General features: G+C 35.4%; 1 pseudogene; it reads right to left on the bottom strand.

Moving 5' to 3' along the window:
- Positions 1–34: 34 nt before the first annotated feature.
- Positions 35–939, bottom strand: LOC132680958 (large ribosomal subunit protein mL45 pseudogene; annotated as a pseudogene).
- Between the last annotated feature and the right edge of the window lie 20837 nt (positions 940–21776).

Here is a 21776-nt window from a genome sequence, read left to right as displayed (position 1 = left end):
TGTCCATGTGTCACCCCTAGAGTCATTTTTGCCATCAGGATAGCTGAAGCTTATGGGCCTCTCCTTGTGGCACTTCCTAGTCTTCCCAGGGTTTTAGCTGAGGCCCAGGGATCATCACTGCCTTAAGGGCAGGCTGCTTAGGGGGTACCCATGGGGGATGATCTTGCCATGCATTCTCCAGCTCCATAGGGCTTTACCAGGGGCTTTTCAAACCCAACACACTCCAGGATATCCCTGAGCACATCTTCCTGTCCATACACCAACCTACCAAAATGGTCATAAATGGCCAGAGTATGCTGGGTGTGCATGCAGATGATGAGTTGGCCATACATGTTGCTCTGGTGCAATAGACTTGAACAGTGAAGTTGAACCACCAGGTGTGGATCTAAAGATCCTATGAAGCTCCAGCAGATAGTCATATATTTGATGTCCCAGACCATGTCCGGAAAAAAATTTTTTTTCAGTCACCAAGGTATGAAGCCAGTCATGGTCTGAGTTATTTAGACAAAGGTGAGCTTCAGTAAAGATATCCCTAGCTTTTTCAGGAGTAGGATTACGTTCTCTAATCCTCCATATTGAGAATTTTGATGCCAATCTCTTCTTCAATCTCTCACTTCTCTGTGCCAATCGTTCCTTTGAAAGAGAGGACAAGTGAGTATCACTCTCTCGAGGAACAACGATGTCAAAGATACCAGCCGTACAGGCCAAGCATAGGGGATGCTCCAAACATTCTGGAGGAGTGACCAGTCCTGCTTTCCGGGCATGTTTTATAAACTCCATTTCTGATTTGTATTTGGGTTCATAAGTAGGAGGTGTGAAATGTTTCTTAACCCTCACTGGAACTACAACTGTGGACTGAATCAACAGGACTGGCTGCCAAGACCACCACACTAAAGCTCTGGATAAACAAAGCAAACCCCATGGTGTGAGGGCTGCCATTTTTTTCCTTAAAATATACTTTAATACTTTTAAAAAGCAGAAAGGAGGAACAATCAAAGATCAGAGGGACAAAGTAAAGAACAATCATGACAAAATTATATAAAATATTAATGAACTAAATGCTGTCAGTAAAAGTCAGAAATTGTCAAAATACACACACAAGACTCAATAATATAATGTATGTTGTACATTATAAATAATGCATGTGTAATACAAATCTACAAATATAACTTAAATAAAAAGGTTAAAAGCAAATAGACGGTAATAGACATCATGCAAAGAGTAAGCAAGTAGACTAAATGGCTAAATTAAAAGCAGGAAAAAAAAATTCCAGACAAAAAATATTACTGTAGAAAAGACTTTTAAAAATGATCAAAGATTTAATTCATGAAGATGATATAATAATTTTAAGTATGGGCACATCTAGTGATGGAAATTCAACATATGTGAGATACAAATTAACTGAATTAAAAATAGGAAAAGATAATACCAAACATATAGCCAGAGATTTAAACAGAATTCTCAGCACTAAATAGAACATAAAAACAAAACAAACAAAAAACAGTAAAAATGGAGACGATTTCAACGGTACTAGCAACCATATTCAGCTAATATTTTTTTCAACTTATAAAATACACCAACTGCAGAAAATACATTTCTTAACTGTATGTAGTGTATTCTCTAAATAGTCAAACCTGTTGTCTCATACAAGAAATTTAAGTTTTAAAAATTGCATCTATATAGAGTATGTTGCTACTACAAAGGAATTAAATTTTAAAAACAGCATATTTAAGAATGCTCACCTATTTCGATATTAAGCAACACACTTTTTTTTTTTTAATTTTAATGTTTATTTTTGAGAGAGAGACAGACAGACAGCGCATGAGCAGGGTTGGGGCAGAGAGAGGTAGATGCAGAATGTGAAGCAGGCTCCAGGCTCTGAGCTGTCAGCACAGAGCCTGACATGGGGCTTTAACCCATGGATTATGAGATCATGACTTGAGCCAAAGCCAGTTACTTAACTGACTGAGCCACCTGGGTGTCCCTAAACAACACATTCCTTAAATATCAAGGGTCAAATAATAAAAAATAATAATAATGAAAAATAAAGTATTTTAAACTGAAAGTATTTTATTGTTTATAATAAAAGCATATAAAAATTTAGGATGCCAGTAAAGCAGTGCTTTGAGGAAAATTTATAGCATTTAAAGTTTACTTTAGAAAATAAGAAATATTTTAAACGATGACCTATGGTTTTACTTTAAGTATTTAGAAAAAAACAAAGAAATGCAAACTACAAGAAGCCAAAGGAAAGACATAATAAAGATATAAGCTAAAGAAAGAAAATTTTATATGCCACAAGTAATTTTTTGCAAAGAATTCTGAAAAGAATCACAACACAACTAATTAGTTCAGCCAGACTAATCAAGGGGATAAAAGAGTATAAGTGAGTGAGAGAACACACAATTATCAGTATCAGGAATGAAAGAAATGTTATCATTAGTAAAATTATAGACAAAAGACATCAAATGGATGAAATAATTATGAACAATTTCATTACCACAAATTTGACAATCTAGATAATGTGCAAATAATCCCTTAAAAATTACAAAAATAAGACAAATTTAAATGGAAAAGATAGATCACTTAGTGTAAAAAAAATGGGATTTGTTACAGTATATATTTTTTAAAAGATCCACAAAGAAAATTCCAGGTACAGAATTGAATTCTGCCCAAATTTTAAGGTAAAAATAAAATCTATTTTATACAAAATCTTATTGAAACTTGAGAAAGAACACTTCCCAACCATATTTATGAGGAGAGTGTAATTTTAATACCGAAATCTGTCAAAAATAGTACAAAATAAGACAATTACAGCCCTCTGTCTTTCATGAATATAGATCAAGTTATTTCACATTATTAGAAAGTCAAACCAATAAATATATACTAGGGTAATACAGCAAGATCTGGTAGAGTTTATCAGGAAGGCCAAACTAGCTTCAATATTGAAAAATAATGTAATTTACCATATAACAGAATGAAGCACTAAAAACACAATAGGTAAATAAAATATATTGATAAAATTCAGATTTATGATTAACAACAACATTTACGCTTAACAACAACAACAACCAACACCTCTTAACCCACTATTAATAGAAGGAAACTTCCTCAATGTGATAAAGAGCATCTATTTGTTTCTTTAGAACTATAGCCAACACCCCTGCAATCAGGGTCAAGGGCAAGGATGCCCACTCTCACTAGTTCTTACAACATTGTCCTGGATATCTTAGCTCTAAATATAATGCATTAACATAAAAGTTACCAAGATTCCAAAGAATGAAACGAGCTGTTTTTATTTGCTGATGAAATAAGCATTTACAAAGAAAATCCTAAAGTATTGACAAAACAACTGTTAAAATTAATATCTTAGGATCCAAGGTTAAAAAAGTCAATTGTCTTCTAATATGCCAGCAAGAGATAACTTGTAAATCAAAGTTTAAAGATTTATCTTACAATAGTTTCCAAAAATTGTAAAACATTTAGGTTAAATATAAATTAACAGATCTCTTCCCAGAAAATTAAAAAGCATTGCTGGGAGAAAATCAAGAAGAATCTAAATGAATGGGACAGTGTACTGTATTCATGGGTTTTAAAACTCAACATTGTTGACATGTATTTTTCCCCAAACTGACCCATGAGAACAATCTGAATCATGATCCCAAAAGCCTATTTTATAAAACTTGTCATGCTAATTCTTAAATCCATATGACATTGCAAATGACTAAAATATCTAAAACTATCTTCAAATAAACGAATAATGTGGAAAGACTTCCACTACTTGACATCAAGACTAAAAATAAAGCTACAGTAATCAACACAGTATGATACTGAAATAAATACTGCTGAATAGATAAATGGAAAAAAAAAAAGTCCAGAAATTGTTGCACACAAATGGTCATTTTTTTAAAGAAAGGTACTAAATCATTCCATTTCAGAAAAGAAACTCTTTCCAAAAAATAGTTCTGGAAAAACTGAATATTGACATAATAAAGAAATATCATTATCTCCTACAGTACACAAAAATAATTCAGGATTCATCAGCAATCTTATTACAAAGTGTAAACTGTAAACCTTTACAAGAAACCATAGACAAATGTCTTCATCATTTGGAGTAGGCAAATGTTTTTATATGGATTATAGAAGGCAAGAAATTTAATAGGAAAGAAGTTAGACAAACTAAATAAGCTGCACTTTCACTAAAGACATTGTTAATAAAGTTAATAAGCTACAAACTTGGAGAAATTATATATATATTATGTAAATATATATAAATGTCATGCCATGCATGACATATATAAAACACTTATAACACAATAATAAAAAAGAAACCTCCTTCCCTAAAATAAGCAAAAAATTTTAACAGACCTTTCAGAAAGGGAGATATAGGAATGGCCCACAGGCACAGGAAAAAAAAATGTCAATGTTGTTATTCATTAGAGAAATGCACATATCAATCACAAAGAGATAAAACTTCATACCTACTAGAATGGCTAAAACTGAAAGGTAACATACAACAAATGTGCCATGAACGTGCAACAACTAAAACTCTAGTGTTTTGTTAATAGGGATGTTAAATAATATCTCTAGTTTTAACCAAGACAAATAAAAATGTTATGTATGTACATAAATGAATTTTATAATAATGTCCAAAATAGTTGATCCCTGATAGCCAAGTATTATAAATGTCCTAGATATACATCAACTGGAAAGTTTATAAGAAACCTATTGCATATTTATACAGTAGAATACTATCCGGCAATAAAAAGAAGACAGACCAAGCAACTTGGACATTTAGATATAGATATTCATATATACACACATTATACATTTTTATGTATTTAAAATGAGATAAAAGTACATAATACATGCTTCAATTTATATGAAACTCCAGAACAAGAAAAAAATGTTCTTCATTGAAAAAATAAACCCGAACAATATTTGTCTCTGGAGGGTGTAAATGGAAATTGACAGAAATCAAACATAAGGACACTTTCTAGACTGACGGATGCAAACGTTCTATTGAATCTTTGACAGAGGTTTGGGTTACAGAGTTAATTTGTACTTAGCAAAACTCAGTGAATCCATACTTATGAGACATCAATACTTGTTTCATTGCATGTAAATTTTAATTAAAAAAATACACATTGCACACAAATCTTGGACTCTAATGATATGCCAGCTGAACAATTTAGTACATAGTGTATTGATGTCTGAAATTTAGTGTGAAATTCACCCAAAATAGGATGAACTAATAGAGGGACGGAGATATGGATGCATAGGTACAAATGTGTTGATGTTTTTTTCTTAAAGATTATAGTTAAATATTAATGGTAAAGTTTGAGAAGATGGTGTGTGTGTGTGTGTGTGTGTGTGTGTGTCTGTGACTCAGCCATAAAATGAATGGCTGCCACAAGAATGAAATCTCGCCATTTGTGACAACACAGATGGACCTAAGTATAATGCTGTATGAAATAGGTCCGAGAAAGACAAGCACTGTATGATTTCACTTATGTGTGGAATTTAAAAAACAAACAAACCAACAAGCAAAATGAAACACAGAACTGGTGGTTGCCAGAAGAGATGGGGTCAGGGGATGGGCGAGATAGGTTAAGGGAATTGAAAGGTACAAACTTCCAGTTATAAAATAAATAAGTCCGATGGATGTAAAGGACAACATAGGAAATATAGTTAATAATATTGTAGTAACTTTGTATGGTGGCAATAAGTAGACTTACAGCAGTGATCATTTCATAACGTATATAAATCTTGAATCAACATGCTGTACACATGATACTAATATAATATTGTATGTCAACTATACTTCCATCATATTAAGTTGGGAGGTGGGCATACAGATTCTGTCAATTTCTCCAACTTTGTTATGTGTTTGAGTACTTCTTTTTTTTTTAACGTTTTTATTTATTTTTTGAGATAGAGAGGGAGACAGAGCATGAATGGGGGAGGAGCAGAGAGAGAGAGGGAGACACAGAATCGGAAGCAGGCTCCAGGCTCTGAGCCATCAGCCCAGAGCCCTACGCGGGGCTCGAACTCAGGGACCGCGAGATCGTGACCTGAGCTGAAGTCGGACGCTCAACCGACTGAGCCACCCAGGCGCCCCTGAGTACTTCTTAATAAAATATTGGAAGGGCACCTGGGTGGCTCAGTAGGTTAAGTGTCCGACTTCGGCTCAGGTCATGATCTCACGGTCTGTGAGTTCGAGCCCCGCGTTGGGCTCTGTGCTGACTGCTCAGAGCCTGGAGCCTGTTTCGGATTCTGTGTCTCCCTCTCTCTCTGACCCTCCCCTGTTCATGCTCTGTCTCTGTCTCAAAAATAAATAAACGTTAAAAAAATTTATAAAAAGAATAAAATATTGGAAAAAAGGAAGAAATCAATGGTAATAGGCATTTATATATTATAATTTTATAATTACTTATATACATATTAAATTTTAGATTTTCCTTATTATCTAATTTTCACATACTGTATATTTGCATATCATTAAACACATACACATGTTTAATATAGTGTACAGTAGCATCAGTCAGCCAAATCTTTCAACTTAGATCAATCTCAGAAGCTCCATCAAATTAAAAAACAACAACAATCAAACCCCAAACAAAAAAGCTAACAGAAGCTGTTGAGAACATGGGAACATCCAAGGCAACCAGGACTTGAGGAGCCAAATTTTCCGAATAAAAGAAAAAGCTCCAAGATGAGCAAACGTTGTCAGTTTTTGTATTGAGCTATTTGCTGAGCCTTAAGCTGTCTGGGATGAGGGACGGTGCCTTCACTTTAGGACTTTCTGTGATCTGACAGGGATACAGGTATAAAACTGCATTTCAAGTTTACCAAGGAGGCCATGTCTGGAGGGGCCAAGATCCCAGAGCAATAAAGGATTGCAGAGTTTAGCATTATTTTTCCCCTCAAGCTATTTGTCAATTTCCAAGTCAGTGGGGAAGAGATTAAGAATCCAATGAGAAAACTGCATCTAAGAAGGAAGGAAACATAACAGCACTTTTGGTACTCTCGCTTTCCTGTGGCCACAAAAACTGGAGTTTGAAAATGCCAAAAAGGAGGAAGTCTGCCAAACATCCTCCTTCTAGGCTTTCAGTTGAGAGCCCTGAGGGCTGTGCTTGAGATATATGTGCAAAGTGGAAATAGTTTAGACCTCAAAAGACTGAAGCACAGACTTACACCATCTCAAACTCTGATTGCCTTTTCTCTAATTGCCTGCCAGAAGAAAACTAAGTCCTCCCTGGAGGAAAACATCATACTCAAGAACCTCTATTTTTTTTTCTATACACTGTCTTCAGAAATGAATTTTTAAAATACTGGATGCACCACTTCCATTCAACATTGTACTGGAATTATCAGTTTAATAATAAGAAGGAGAAATGAAAATGTAAGGACTTGAAAGAAACAATACTGTCATTATTCTGAAAAAATAATTATGTGCATAAAAAATCTAAAGGAATCTAACAATTATTAGTAAGTAAATTTAGGTAGTTTGCAAAGGAGAATGTCAGGATACAAAAATCAAATATATTTCCATATACAAGCAACACACAACCAAAACTGAAAACTTAACACTTATGGCAGAGCACAGAGGAATTTTAGGGTAGTTAAAATACTCTGTATGATACTATAGTGATGGATACATGTCATTATACACTTGCCCAAACCAGCAGAATGTACAGATTCAAGAGTGAACCATAATATAAACTATGGCCTTCGGGTGAGAATAATCTGTCAATGTAGGCTGATCAATTACAACCAATGTACCACTCTGTTGCTGGAAATGTTCATAATGTGGAGGACTATACACGTGTGGGGATAGAGGATATATGAAAAATCTGTGTCTTCCACTCACTTCTGCAATGAACCTAAAATTTCTCTAAAAATATAAAGATTTTGGGGGCACCTGGGTGGCTCAGTCGGTTAGGCATCCAACTTTGGCTCAGGTCATGATCTCACAGTTCATGGTTCAAGTCCCGCATTGGGCTCTGTGCTGACAGCTCAGAGCCTGGAGCCTGTTTCAGATTCTGTGTCCGCCTCTCTCTCTGCCCCTCCTCTGTTCATGGTCTGTTTCTGTCTCTAAAATAAATAAACATTTAAAAAATCTCTCTCTCTCTCTCTTTCTCTACATATATATATAAATCTATACATATATTTAAATGTTTACACTAAGAGCATAAAACATCAAACATCTTTTTAAAAATCTGCAAGAGATGTGGAAAACCTCAACATAACTTTCTACAAAACACCAATGAAAAACTTAAAGCATTAAAACAAATTGAGCATTAGCTACGATAATTTTGAATATGAACAAACTCAACAGCTTATGCTATCAGACATCAAGCTTTGCCATACTACAAAGCCACAGTAATTAATAAAGTGTTGTTCTTATAAATGAATAGGAAAAAATAGTAATTTTTTAGACCTTTTATAAAAGTACTACTGACTAAAATGGGAAAAGGATGGTCTTTTCCATCAGTTGTGCTGGGTCAGTCAAAAACAAATATAAAAATGAATCTTTTTTTATTTTAAATTATACATAAAAGTAAATTACAGATAGTTTTTAGACATGCATATGAATCTAAAATGATAAATTTTTTAGAAGATCACAAAAGTAACTACTTTCTAACTGTGGCATGAAAAGGTATTTCTTTATCTGGATCCTAAGTCACTGACCATAAAGGAAAGACTGAAAAATTGTATTTCATTAACATTAGAAACTTCAGTTCATCATGCCTCTCTTTCTGGGGGGAAAAAAAAGAAAAGTAGCTATTAACAGAGTGAAAAGACAGGAACGAAATATAGCCAACAACAAAAAAAGACTCTCGGTACAGTTAATCATCAGAAAGAGATAAATTAAAACTTTAATGGCAACAGATTTGCTGGAATGGCTAAAATATAAGCTTGACGATATCAAGTGTGGGTAAAAATATGGTTTAACTGGAATCCTAATACTCTGCTGGTGTGAATGTTAATTGGTAAAAATCAATTGTTGTAAATTCCATCTCCTTACAATTCCATGCTTAGGTATATACCAAACAGAAAGGTGTATATTTGAGCACCATAAGACATATGAAAAGATGTCCATAGCAGTGTAATTTACAATACTTTTAAACAATAGAATGAATCAATTATGGCATATTTATCTAATGGTATTCTATAAACAAATGGAATGAAATCAATTTGTTTTACTCTATAACCTGGATGAATTTCAAAAACATACTGGTAAATTTAAAAAAAAAAAAAACAAAAAAGAGTACTCACTATAATCATTTCTTTATCTTCAAAAGCATATGAAGCAAACCAATGTTGAAAGAACTCGGGAAAGTGGTTATTAACAGGATGAGATTCATAGGACTGATAGGGAACACAGGTAGATTTCTGGGCATATGGTAATATTCTATTTCTCCATCAGGACTGAAGTTACACAGATGTGTCCTCTTTTCATTTTTTTTTTAACGTTTATTTATTTTTGAGAGAGACAGAGAGTGAGAAGGGAAGGGGCAGAGAGAAAGGAATACACAGAATGTGAAGCAGGCTCCAGGCTCTGAGCTGTCAGTACAGAGCCCGACGTGGGGTTCAAACCCACAGACTGAGAGATCATGACCTGAACCGAAGTTGGAAGCCTAACTGACTGAGTCACCCAGGCGCCTGTGTCCTCTTTTTAAAAAGTCATTGAGGGGTGCCTGGGTGGCCCAGTCAGTTGAGCGTCTGACTTCGGCTCAGGTCATGATCTCGAGGTCTGTGGGTTCGAGCCCCGCATCGGGTTCTGTGCTGACAGCTCAGAGCCTGGAGCCTGCTTCGGATTCTGTGTCTTCCTCTCTCTCTGCCCCTCCCCCACTCATGCTCTGCCTCTCTCTGTCAAAAATAAATAAACAGTAAAAAAAATTAAAAAAAAATAAAAAGTCATTGAGTTGATAAATATGGTATACAACTTTTCAGTAAGTATCTTATACTTCAAGACAATTTTCCTAAAAATCAATGGTGTAAATGATATAGGTAAACCTCTAGAGACAGGATTTATTTATTCATTCATTCATTCATTCATTCATTCAGAGAGAGCCACATGAGAGTAAGGGAGGATCAGAGAGAGAGAGAGAGAGAGAGGGAGAATCACCATCAGGCTCCATGCTGTCGGCACAGAGCCCAATACGGGGTTTGATCTCACAAACTATGAGATCAAGACCTGAGCTGAAATCAAGAGTTGGACACTTATCTGACTGAGCCACCCAGGCACCCCAGGTTAGGATTCCTCTTTCTTATTACCAAAAGACAGAATGGTTTGAATATCTAGTCATCTGCATATGAGCTTTCTTTTAGTATATACAGATTAAACAAGAAGTCAATGTAAATATTTTAGCATATTCCTGTAATTATTCATGCTTTCTCACCTATATATTTTTATACACCAAACAGGGTTCTAGATTCTTTTTGAGAGCTTGGTCTTGCAATAGTAAGTTCTGTCTAGGCCCCTATAAATCTGATAAATCTATAAATCTGATAAATGAACAATTCCAGAGGTGCTATTTGAATGGATGTTATTAAGAATATGTGGTTCTAGAATGGGCATCAAAAGCTTTCTTAGTTTCCATATAGGCCACAAGAAATACTTGCTCATTGCCTCATGTTGATATGCTTGTTAATTAGATCTTGCATTGTTGAACTTACTTTAAATTGAGATATAATTATTTGTATATATATACACACATATATTTGTATGTATATATATTATTTGTATATATATGTGGGCATGAGATAAAATGATCTGTATATGTATATACATATATAAATATACATATATATGTATGTATGCATTATATATATTTATGTAAATATATTTATACTTTACTTATATATATGAATAGGCCTATTTTCTTGGAATATACTATGCCAGATTACTAAAAGTTTTTAAAAATTTTGGTTTGAGGCTATGTAATTAACTAAACTATGGCACACTAATAGCCAAACAATGTTCCCTCAGTGTAAATGTGCCCTTTTATTTCATTTTCTGTCCTTAAGTAACTTGTAAACTGTGATACTTGGATACAAATTATTACAAATTTATTTTTAATTTTTTTTGTTTATTCCCAAATGCAAAGCAACTAGGATCATAGTGATGCTACCTGTGGTTAAGAGTGACTGGTCATAGCCAGGCTCCTGGAATATATTATTACTACATTTGTGATATGATTTGTAATGGGAAAAAATAAATAGCAAAAGCATATGATTATTTCTGTAATTTAACTTACATTTTCTAAAACCGGTAATAACTAGTGTAATTTAGATCTCATAAAAGAAACAGAGATGCTCTACTGAATCTAAAATCAAAGCCCATGAAAACCTTTTATACACAATGTAAACAGACATGTTTAATATAAGCATCTGCCAATCTAATCTGATAATTTTGCTCATGTTGTATTTTTTGCCCATTTGGCATGTTTTTATGCAGCAATTTATATACAACACTGTATCAGCATATATGGGGTATACAACCAGCTGTGTCCTATTATATAATTTACAGGAAAAAAAATAACAAAGAAAATTGCTTTATAATGAAATATGGGGGAAAATTCTAAGATGAGAAACCTGTTGACCTATTTTCCAGTTGAGCCGACAAGGGCATATCCTGTACCTAGACCTTGGCCTATAATGTTGACTACTCTTACCCAGATTGGCCTATCTACTCCAAAGCAAAACTTACACATTTGCTTCACAAATGAGCCTACCACTTTAAGCCAATCTTTGCAAAACAGGAAACAGCAGCATGCACTTTACTCCCCAAAAGAGTATTGTTTCTGGAAAATTTCTCCCCCAATCAGAAAATTGTAGTTCATAGTAAACAGAGTAAACAGTGATGGTGAGTAACAATGTACAATCAGAAACATGCATGAGATGAGCAGCTGCCAGTCGTTAGCACAGTTTCTGTTCACTGTTTTCCAAAGTACTGTTTATATTACTGTGGTGGGGGGGCGGTGGATCAAGAGAATAAAATTGTACAAAATGAATATGGGTCATAGTCCTCCTCTAAGTGCCGTTCCTCCCATCTTCCACCTCCAATTAATTTCTCCCATATGTTTATTTGGTGAGCTTTTTCAAGTAAGAATCCTTTGATCAGCTATCAGTCCATCAGCTATATTCACTGGTAAACATCTCCTGCATCTTTCTTAGGTTTTAGTAGTCCATTGTCTTACAATATTTTAGACATCTTGTCAAGATTTTCTTTCTGCAAGATGACCACAAAGTAATTCATTTTTCTGATGACATTTAATTTTTGTGTAACTCTCTTTATTTTTGTGCAAGTCTCATCAGTCAAGTTTGTTCTATTTGATGGCCTATGTCAGTATACCTACAGTATGGTGTTACATCCCTCTGTAACTGTTGTGTGTATCCAGAGGTTAATAAATGTGTTTTCAAAAAGCTCCAAGGTGGTTCTAATACACATTCTATCAGATTCGAGTCAATGACTTAATAGATAGAATGCACTTGTCTAATGGACTACCAGTGTTTCTGGTTACGGACTGTGATTTGCCCTCGAGGATTAACACAGCAGTTTCCCTCTATGAGTTAACCTCCTATGTGGCTTGATCACAGACACAATGCTGATCATAGTGGTTGTAAGTATTTCGGTTCATGATTGTCGATCCCAGAGTATATTAATATCATGACATTCTGAGACTTATTTCTTTTGAGTGTGCCTTTTGGTTAACATGGTTCTGTCTTGCAATTTTTAAGACTTTTTAAAGAAGAGGATCAGATTCTGGAGTATAATAACTTCCTTGGCATATGGCTCTGAGTTGACTAGCTTTGTTTAACCTTTCATCATTTGAAAACAGCACCATTTTATCTTCTACTGTCAAGAGATTAACTCTAGGGGTGCCTGGGTGGTTCAGTCGGTTAAGTGTCTGGCTCTTGGTTTCGGCTCAGGCCATGATCTCAGGGTTTGTGAGCTTGAGTCTGCACCAGGCTCCACGCTGACAATGCGGGGCCAGCTTGGATTCTCTCTCCTTCTCTCTCTCTGCCCCGATCCTGCTTGCTCTCCCTCCCTCAAAATAAATAAATAAACTTAAAACAAAACAAAAAGATTAATTCTCAATTAACTGCTCTTTCTATTAAAACCATCAAGTTTTTATAACATTTATCCTTAAGTCATGGGGCAGGCCACACACTAACCAGATTTGTACAATGGGCATTTTTAGTGCCCTTTACACCTATCTAGTTCCCTTCTAGTATTCCCTACCTTCTCATAATCATACCCAGAATTTTACAACTGCAAATAATAATTACTAATAAAAATAGTACAGTAGAAGTTAATATGTTGAACAATTTTCTATGTTCCAAAACTATATGCACTAAGCACTCTGCAATATTTAATTTCCACAAAACCCTCTAGTGGAGGTACTCTTATTTTCCCTGTTTTATAGATAACAAAACCAAGGCACAGAGAGGTTAAGTAACTTTCAGGAAGTAATGTAATTCAACAGGTTTAGCCCAGGCTTGCTTGTTATCACCTTCATTGCAGCACTGTGCTGATTCAGAGGCCAATATCACTAAGCAAACACACTCACAGGTCAACGTGCTACTATTCACAAAGATGCTTTGAGACTTAGGTTTTGGCTTAGAAGGGGCATCTTAAAGGGAGGGGGTGTTAGGTATTGCTGGAAGGTCAGGAAAGTAGTGAGTTTTAGATAAATAAATTACTAGTCACCTTTCATACCAGATTATGTTAAACTGTTGCCCAATTTACCCACAGCATAGGAGATCAGCCATATGTGGTGATTTCAGTGTAGGGAATTAAAATGCTGTTTTATCATCTCCCATAGGAAAATAACAATTCTTCTGATAACTATTATCACCGAACATGTACTATTTACCAGTTACTGTCCAAAGCATTTTAGCTTCATATAAAAATTTGGTGTGTGGAGACAATGGTGAGGGTCACTAATAATAGTGGATATAATATCATCTTTGGGGAAGTAAGCTATTAAAATCCATACACAATGGATGTGACAGATATTTCTTACAAATTCATGAATGGAACAATCAGGAATATTCTTACCTATGACACCAGTGAACTGAGGAAAAAATTTCAAGGATACAGGACAGGAATGTTATTACAATTGAAAAACTGAATCATGTAGAGTATGCTCTGTTCTGAGCAAGGTTATGATCAGGCAGAGGAAAATTTAGACTGCTTCAGCCACAGAGCTTGAACGAACAACAAACATAGTGACACATGGAAACATTGGCAGGCCCCACCCCAGTACCATGAGGGAGGTGGTGGCCAGTGACAGACCTCCTTGAATTGCTACCCACCTGACATACATATGTGTTACAGAGATTTGAGTCAAGCAAGCTATCAGAGCCAAAAGGCAAACATCTGAAATATATAAATGGCATCTACTTTTCTGATTTAATACTTAATGGGCAAACATGATTATACACTTTTAACATGTGGCTTTCTTTTTAGAGAATGTGCTATTTAGATTGATACTAACATCTGGTTTGATAGTTGTTTTCCCTATTGTAGATTAATATACTGGCATGTTGACATATATATGTAGTTAAGGCTCTACTGGCACGTAGGTTTAGACGGATAATTTGAGTCAGTCCATAGGTAACCAGTAAGTTCAAGAAAACAAAATTCTGAGCCAGCAGGAAAGCAGGTCAGATTAGTTCCTAGGGTGAATGTCACTTAGTGAGACATAATGGCTTGCCCTCACCTGGATAAGACTCCTTCTGCACATCTGGTTTCCATTAGCCACTGCATTTTAACTGTAATGCTTTGTAATTATCACTGCATAGGACTCATTAGCTTTGTTTTTACTCATGAGGAGACTGAGGATCACAGAGGTAAAATAACTTCCTCCAGGTTAATCAACTAGGAAGGACAGAACCAAATACTGAACACAGAACTGTTGGGCTGAAAATTCCACATTCTTTTCACTCTTAGATAGGGTGCATTGCCTGAAAGAAACAAAGCTACACATCATTGATGTGGAGAGAATAATATGCCTTAAAAAGGATTCATTGTGAAAACTCTGGCAAAAGCCAAAAGCAACCAAATCAGAGAACTTAACTAATAGGTAGATTTTCAAGAGTTTCCATTTCCTATTTTTTTGTCAGTTTCCAGGAGGATTAAAAAAAAAATCTTAAAGCTGTGTTCATAACAGACACCCACAGGGGAAACACAGTGCCCCCTTACTGCTCACACAAGTGGGTTTACTTATCAGAAGTCTGTTGCCTAAATAAGGAAATGCAAGCTGATAGCCCCTTCTCATATCCAGTGTCTACAATTATTCTAGACATAGGCAAGAAGCAACAAATTGGCAGAAGACTCATAAAGAAACAATACATTTGTAAGAAGAGATTATTCATTATGCTAAATTGCATTTGTCTTTCATGAAAAAAGAGGGAGGGAGTATTAATATCACAACTCAAATGACTCTCTCCCTTCACATAAAGCCTATTTTTCAGATTTTTTGAGCCAAATTGCACTGTCAGTGAATCGCTCCAAATTTCATAACCATTATTATGACTCAGGAACATTATGAACTACTCAAAGTAGAGTTTGCCTTAGGCACAATTGTGAAATAAGTGAAATACATCTTCTGGGTCCTTACTGTTCTTTCTCTAGATTTTCCCACGCCTTCTGGCACTGCCTGCTGCTGCCTCTGTTTTATTGTTTCTGTTAATGGAAGAGTTATCAGTCATTTACACTTTAGCATGAATACATGTGAATTAGCATAATGAGTGCCCTTCTTTATTTAGGATAAGCTCATTTTAAGTATTATCTCAGGTTGTAAAATAAAAAGCTGTGTTAAAAATTTTAAGACATCAGGGACAAGATGGAAGAGCTCTTGAAGAAATCATTAAGAGATCTTTTGTATCGTTCCTGAAATGATACTATAAAGGCAATCATCGACAGAAATGATGATAAATAACTGGTGAATATTTTAACTGCAATGTCTCTTAAATTAACTCTGTATCTAAAAACTAAGACTTTCAAGGAAAGATAAAGGCAGGTGTGATGAATCATTTTCTTGCAATAACACAACTTCAGATTAGGTAGAAATTTAAACCTACCATTAGTCCTTTCTATTTTTCATGTTTGCCCCTTCCTCTTCTGTTAGGAGCACAGAGCCCTTTCTTTCCATTCCACACACAGTTTCTGCCTTGTCAAGCATTGGTCACTGGTTCCCATTATTTCTTATTCTCAGTGATGCATTCCCTACCAACCAAGTTTTCCATTTCTCAGGGACATATTTTCAACAAATGACTATGTTAGATAACAACCTAATAAATTACTGTTTACCAAAATGGGCATGACTTTAAACTGCTTAAGGTTTAGCCATCCATATTCTTAAAGCTGTTTCTTTTTCAATACGGTCTTGCTAACCAAATGAAATGGGGCCTACCTTAAGGTTTTCAACTACAGGCATATAGCAGATATTCATTAACAGGTATATGGGCAAGTCACCTTCCCTACTTCATACCAGCAACAAAAATAGCAAGACCGAGACCAACAAGAGTAAGAGCACTGGAGAAGCAGTACAACCACTAAGACAGGACATGCGATTTTCTACTCTAGGTATGTGCAAGATTGAAGCCACTTTGATGGGACTGTGGCAAGAATGGTATAAATTAAACTCTCTGTTTGCCACACAGTCATTTTATGCATGGCGTGCAGTATTCCATAAACATCTGCGAAGCTCCCAGTCATTAGGAGGGTTAGAGGATGCAGAAATGACTGTCAACATCAAATGGTACTGGAATGATTGGATTTGCAGACAACCCCCACCTATTCATCACAGTTGGGTGCTTTAGAATTATTCCAATCACACTTTAAGTCCATCACTGCTAAAGCTTCCTGGAACAATCTGTAGGATTCTACCTCTCTTCTAGTAGATACATTGTCTCTCACTTCCATAACCCAGCAATGTCTAGAGTTTTTGATCTCAACTGCTGAAAGGAAGTTTGGATTAAAATCTTTAAGCACTTATAGAAAATGAAGTGAATCCTTTTCCTATACAGGCATAACAAAAAGTAACTGTGTGCATGCAGATACAATTCTCTTTCTCAGTCTAGCAGTTCAGATCCCATGACCATTCCTCTTTGATCTTCCTCATGGTCTTGCTATCACTTTGAAGCAGCATGGCACGCACTCTGGGTACCAGCTTATTAAATACAGGTTATTGTTAAAAGAAAATTCCGACTGAGACTGAGCTGATTCATGTATGGTCTCCCTTGTTTACTAAGAATACTTTTGACTGGGAAATATTAAAAGGAAGCCTGCTTTTCATTTTTTTAAAGAAGTTTTAACTCCCTTTTATTTAGGAAAAAGAAAATCTTTGAAGTAAAATTTCACCGATCACTTCCCAAATTTGTTTAATCCCAAAGCCTTTGTACTTGAAGATAGTTCTGCACACAAGTGACTCAGTTAAATATATATCCTACAGTCCCATTAACTAATATTGTCATATTTTTCTTAAAAACAGAGGTTGCATAACCTATGTGTCATTGGAAAGAGTGGAGGGATTTGGAAACACGGATTGTCTTACCTGCATCAATCAAGTTTTATAGCTTATCATTTTTCATAAAAGCAAAACATGAAAAATTACATATAATTATAAAATGCTATTTGTTCAAATTTCCAAATAGATATAATAATCAAATTATCATACTTCAAAAATCACATTACATATGCATACAGCGAGAGATGTATATATAGATATGTACTCACACTTGTGAAAGTTTGGATTCTGAGTCAAACAGACCTGTGTTTTAGGCATTTTATATACTATCTGACCTTGAAAAGGTTGTTTTTTTTTTTTTTTTTGTTTTGTTTTTTTTTGTTTTTTTTTTTTTTTTTAACATCGCTGGACCTCCATTTCCTCTTCTATAATGTAAGATTGCTGGACCTATCCTGAAAAGCTGTCGTAAGGGTGACAAATCAGGAACGTGACTACTGGCGTACCTGACATTGAATAGGTAGGTTCTAATAAATAGGTGCTGCTGCTGCTGCTGCTGCTGCTATACATGCTGCTTGTGAGGTCATTAAGCAGCCTGAAGTAAATAAATACCCTTATCCACTCACTCAGGTTGTTTCTGTGTGAAGTAGCACCATAGGAAAACATATCTTTGATGCAGAACACCTGCCCCTGAGACTTTCAATTTGGGGTCTGTATCGTATAGCCTGTTTTCCTTTGTCCTTCCCACCTTAATAACTATGGTTTGTGTTGCCTATGGAGGTCTCATAAGCTTCTAGTTATACCTATTTTGGCTATTCTGGAGCAGGCTGACCTACCCTTTGGAACTCTCCAATTTGAATTTCAATTACGGTAAAGTCCTTTAATTAAAATCAAACTATCTCAAATACATTTTAGATATTTTATGATCATCCATCTAGATACTCTATTGAGGCAGTCAGCAACCACAGGTGAGTAATTTTACTAACGTAACTAATGATAATTCTCTTACCAGATGCCTTCTGGAAAAAAAAATCCTAAAGAAAATACACTATGGTGAAGACATAGATTTATATAATTAGTATATTCTCATATCCAACAAATACACGGCTTAGTTCTTCCTATCATTATACTGAGATTATAAACCTCATGGTGTCATGCTCTGCCTCCAACCTATTCATTGACAAAATAACATGGGCTATATCAACCCATCTATATCCCAAATCAATTATTTATTAAACCCTTGCTGTGTGTGTCCCATTATGGTAAGTGTTGTGGCTGCATCTGTAATGCTTTATGCCATTAAAATGGTTCTAGTAAAGGCTTGGAGATTCTCAGATTACATGCCAGGCTTGGACTCTCATCCCCCATATGCCATTCATTAAGTGTGAAGGTTTGAACAGTATCTGGAGTTTATTTGCTTCCGTTTTCTCATCTGTGTAACAAGGAGACTGAATCAGATGATGTCTCAGATTCTATGATCCTCCTCCTCTTTCCTGAGATGCTAGGTGAGATTTCCTGCATGGTTCATGGAACACACTCCTTGCTCTAGCCATCGCCAACTACATTCATATTTATCTCACTTTCAGGATTTTGCTAGTGTTAAAACTTTCCATGGAGCATATCCCTCGGCCCTTTACCAGGGTAACTCCCAACTCATCCTTTAGGTTCCGATTCAGAGGTCATTGGTTTGCCCAGTGTCTTCCATAATCCCCTCCCGTCACACTAAGTTAAATGCTCCTCTTTTGTGCCCACAACATCTTAAACTCCATCCATTGCTTATAATATTCATTACACAGGGCTGTCTTATTCATTTGTCTAACTGAATTCTTCCCTCAGTGGTTGGTTTTGTGCCTTACTTATACATTAGGTTTTTGCCTTTAGGGTAGGATCAGGCTTATACTAGATGTTCAAAGATTATTTCTTAAATGAATTCAGAGTTGAATTTTGTTTTAAATCCTTCAATGGCTGCCACATGGACACTGTGCTACTCTTTCCAGACTCTCCTTTAGAAAGGAGGAGCTCACCCCATTAGTTGAAGACAACGCAAGAGCTATCAGTAGTATCTCTCTCCAGGAACTGCCCTGGCAGATGGCTACCGTGCCTTCCCACGTACAGCCTGCATGCAATGATTGATTGACACAGGGTTATAAAAGCCCAGCCGCTTTGCCTAAATGCAAAACAATTTAAAGAGCAATTTTAGTCTCACATTGCCTTATGGGAAAAGCTGAGGGAAACATGTGAGGCAAAAGCACTGCAGTTCATTTCCTGTAAGTGCCCAACCCTATTCTCATCACTTTAAGTGTTGTGCTCTAAAGCAATCTGCAACAAGCTTCCTGCCTGCAAAACTCCATTTCAGAGCCTGTTGTCCAAAGAATGACTTTTGACACCATAAGTCTGAGAATAAAATCTCAAACCCTGTACAACCATGACTGATTTCTTTCCTTCTTCTATAACCTAGTCTCATCACCATGTCACTCTTTTTTCAATCATACTGTTTGTCCTTCTTTACATTCTGAAACTTTTTCACCTTACCTGGATCTTTTACTTTTAGTCCCTGCATCTACAAGTCCCTAGGATTCTCAGTATACTATCTCAAGGATGGCTTGTTCACAGCCCTGTGGTATCACTTCTGACATGCTTCTCACAGTCCTAGGTATTCAGACGATAGCATTTTTTATAACTAGAGATTATCACACTTCCTGATTGATTGTCCCCATTAACATATAAGCATTTTAAGTTAGAATAATAGCAACAACACACTCATTATTAACTAGGCACAATTTTAAGGGTTTTGCATAGTTAATTCTTATAATTACCCTGTAAGTATTATTATTTCATCTGTTTTATAGATGAGGAAAGTGAGGAACAGAGAACCCATAATTAGCATGAAGGGACAAGGAGATCCAAACTCAGGCAATCTAACTACCAAGTTTGTGCTGGTAATCTCTACTATAGGTACTAACTACATAAAACCTCTTGTATGAGGTAGAAGAAATTAACAAATTAATTGTATAGTATAAAAAAAAACCCCATTTTTAAGGTAACTTTTTATAGAGGGTATTACAGTCACACACAAGAACTTTAAATGTAATTTTAATTGCATGCTCCTTTGGAAAGAGAAGCAAACATTTATGATTTCGGTCTCACCTACTAAGTGGAATCTGTAGTTCTGCTGCAGCTACAGAAAGAAGCAAATTTTACACCACTGCCAAATCCGTTATGTTGCCTTACATGCACTCTGGTACTTGTATTCCTAACTTCTCCTTAATAAGCAAGCAGTTCAAATAGGAGTAAGCCATTCAACAGAAGACATATACAGAAATATTACACTTTATTATGTTAGGATAAACGTTAAGTTTGGCCCTAAATGTGAGAGCACAGGTTCTCCTTTTATATCACTATAGATATTATAGTATATTTAGCTTTATACAGTATAGAATGATTAATTCCAGTAATTCACTACATAAGAAATGTCAGCTCTAATAAAATGTTCCACTCTTTAAATTTCTTTAGTCAGACGCTTTGTCTATAAGATGCCAAATTTCTGGAAGCAAACTGAAAAATGTGGCCACTCATCTGAAAGTTTTGTCTACATTACATTGAACATGTTGTTACTTATAAATCAGAAGGCTGGATTTTTTTTTTTTTTTACTTAGTATCCAGAATACTTGGCAAAGACACTAAGTCAATGGAATCCGGCTCCTTTTGTGTAGAATAAGAATCTAATACCACATTCTTCTTCCCCTACCTTTTTGCGTAGGTATATTTAAAATCACAACATACTGTACCATGTCTAAACTGTCTTTGCATTTATATTATTCTTAACTAAAAAGCACGATTAGAAGTACTTTTAATAGGTTAATTACTGGTGCATTATCACAAAATGTGATCATCTTCTTTGGCTTAACAATTTTGGAAGCCATTTGGCAAGATAAAGCATTGCAAAGGAGATTAGTGTTTTCCAGAAAAATGTCTATTACTGGTTTTCTACTTTTATTCCCAAAACTTTGAGTATCAGTTATGAAATAATCTCTTCATAAACCTATATATTTCCATTTCTGAAACAGTGTTATATTTCATAAAAAATAATCTTCCCCTTAGAGTCCATGCATCTAAGAGAACAATCTTGCTGCGAATAAGCAAAGTCAGTTATAGTAATTTTCCTAAACAATTATAATACAACCAATCTGGTCACAACACCATATGTAGAATCAGTATTGATTTTCTATTTTTTTTTTCCTTTTAGAGCCATTACCATATACAAAGAGCACTTGTGGTACTTTACATTTA

The sequence above is a fragment of the Panthera onca genome, chromosome A1 (assembly GCF_046562875.1).
Source record: "Panthera onca isolate mPanOnc1 chromosome A1, mPanOnc1 haplotype 2, whole genome shotgun sequence".
NCBI classification, from domain to species: domain Eukaryota; kingdom Metazoa; phylum Chordata; class Mammalia; order Carnivora; family Felidae; genus Panthera; species Panthera onca.
This window is presented reverse-complemented; position numbering and strand designations above follow the sequence as displayed.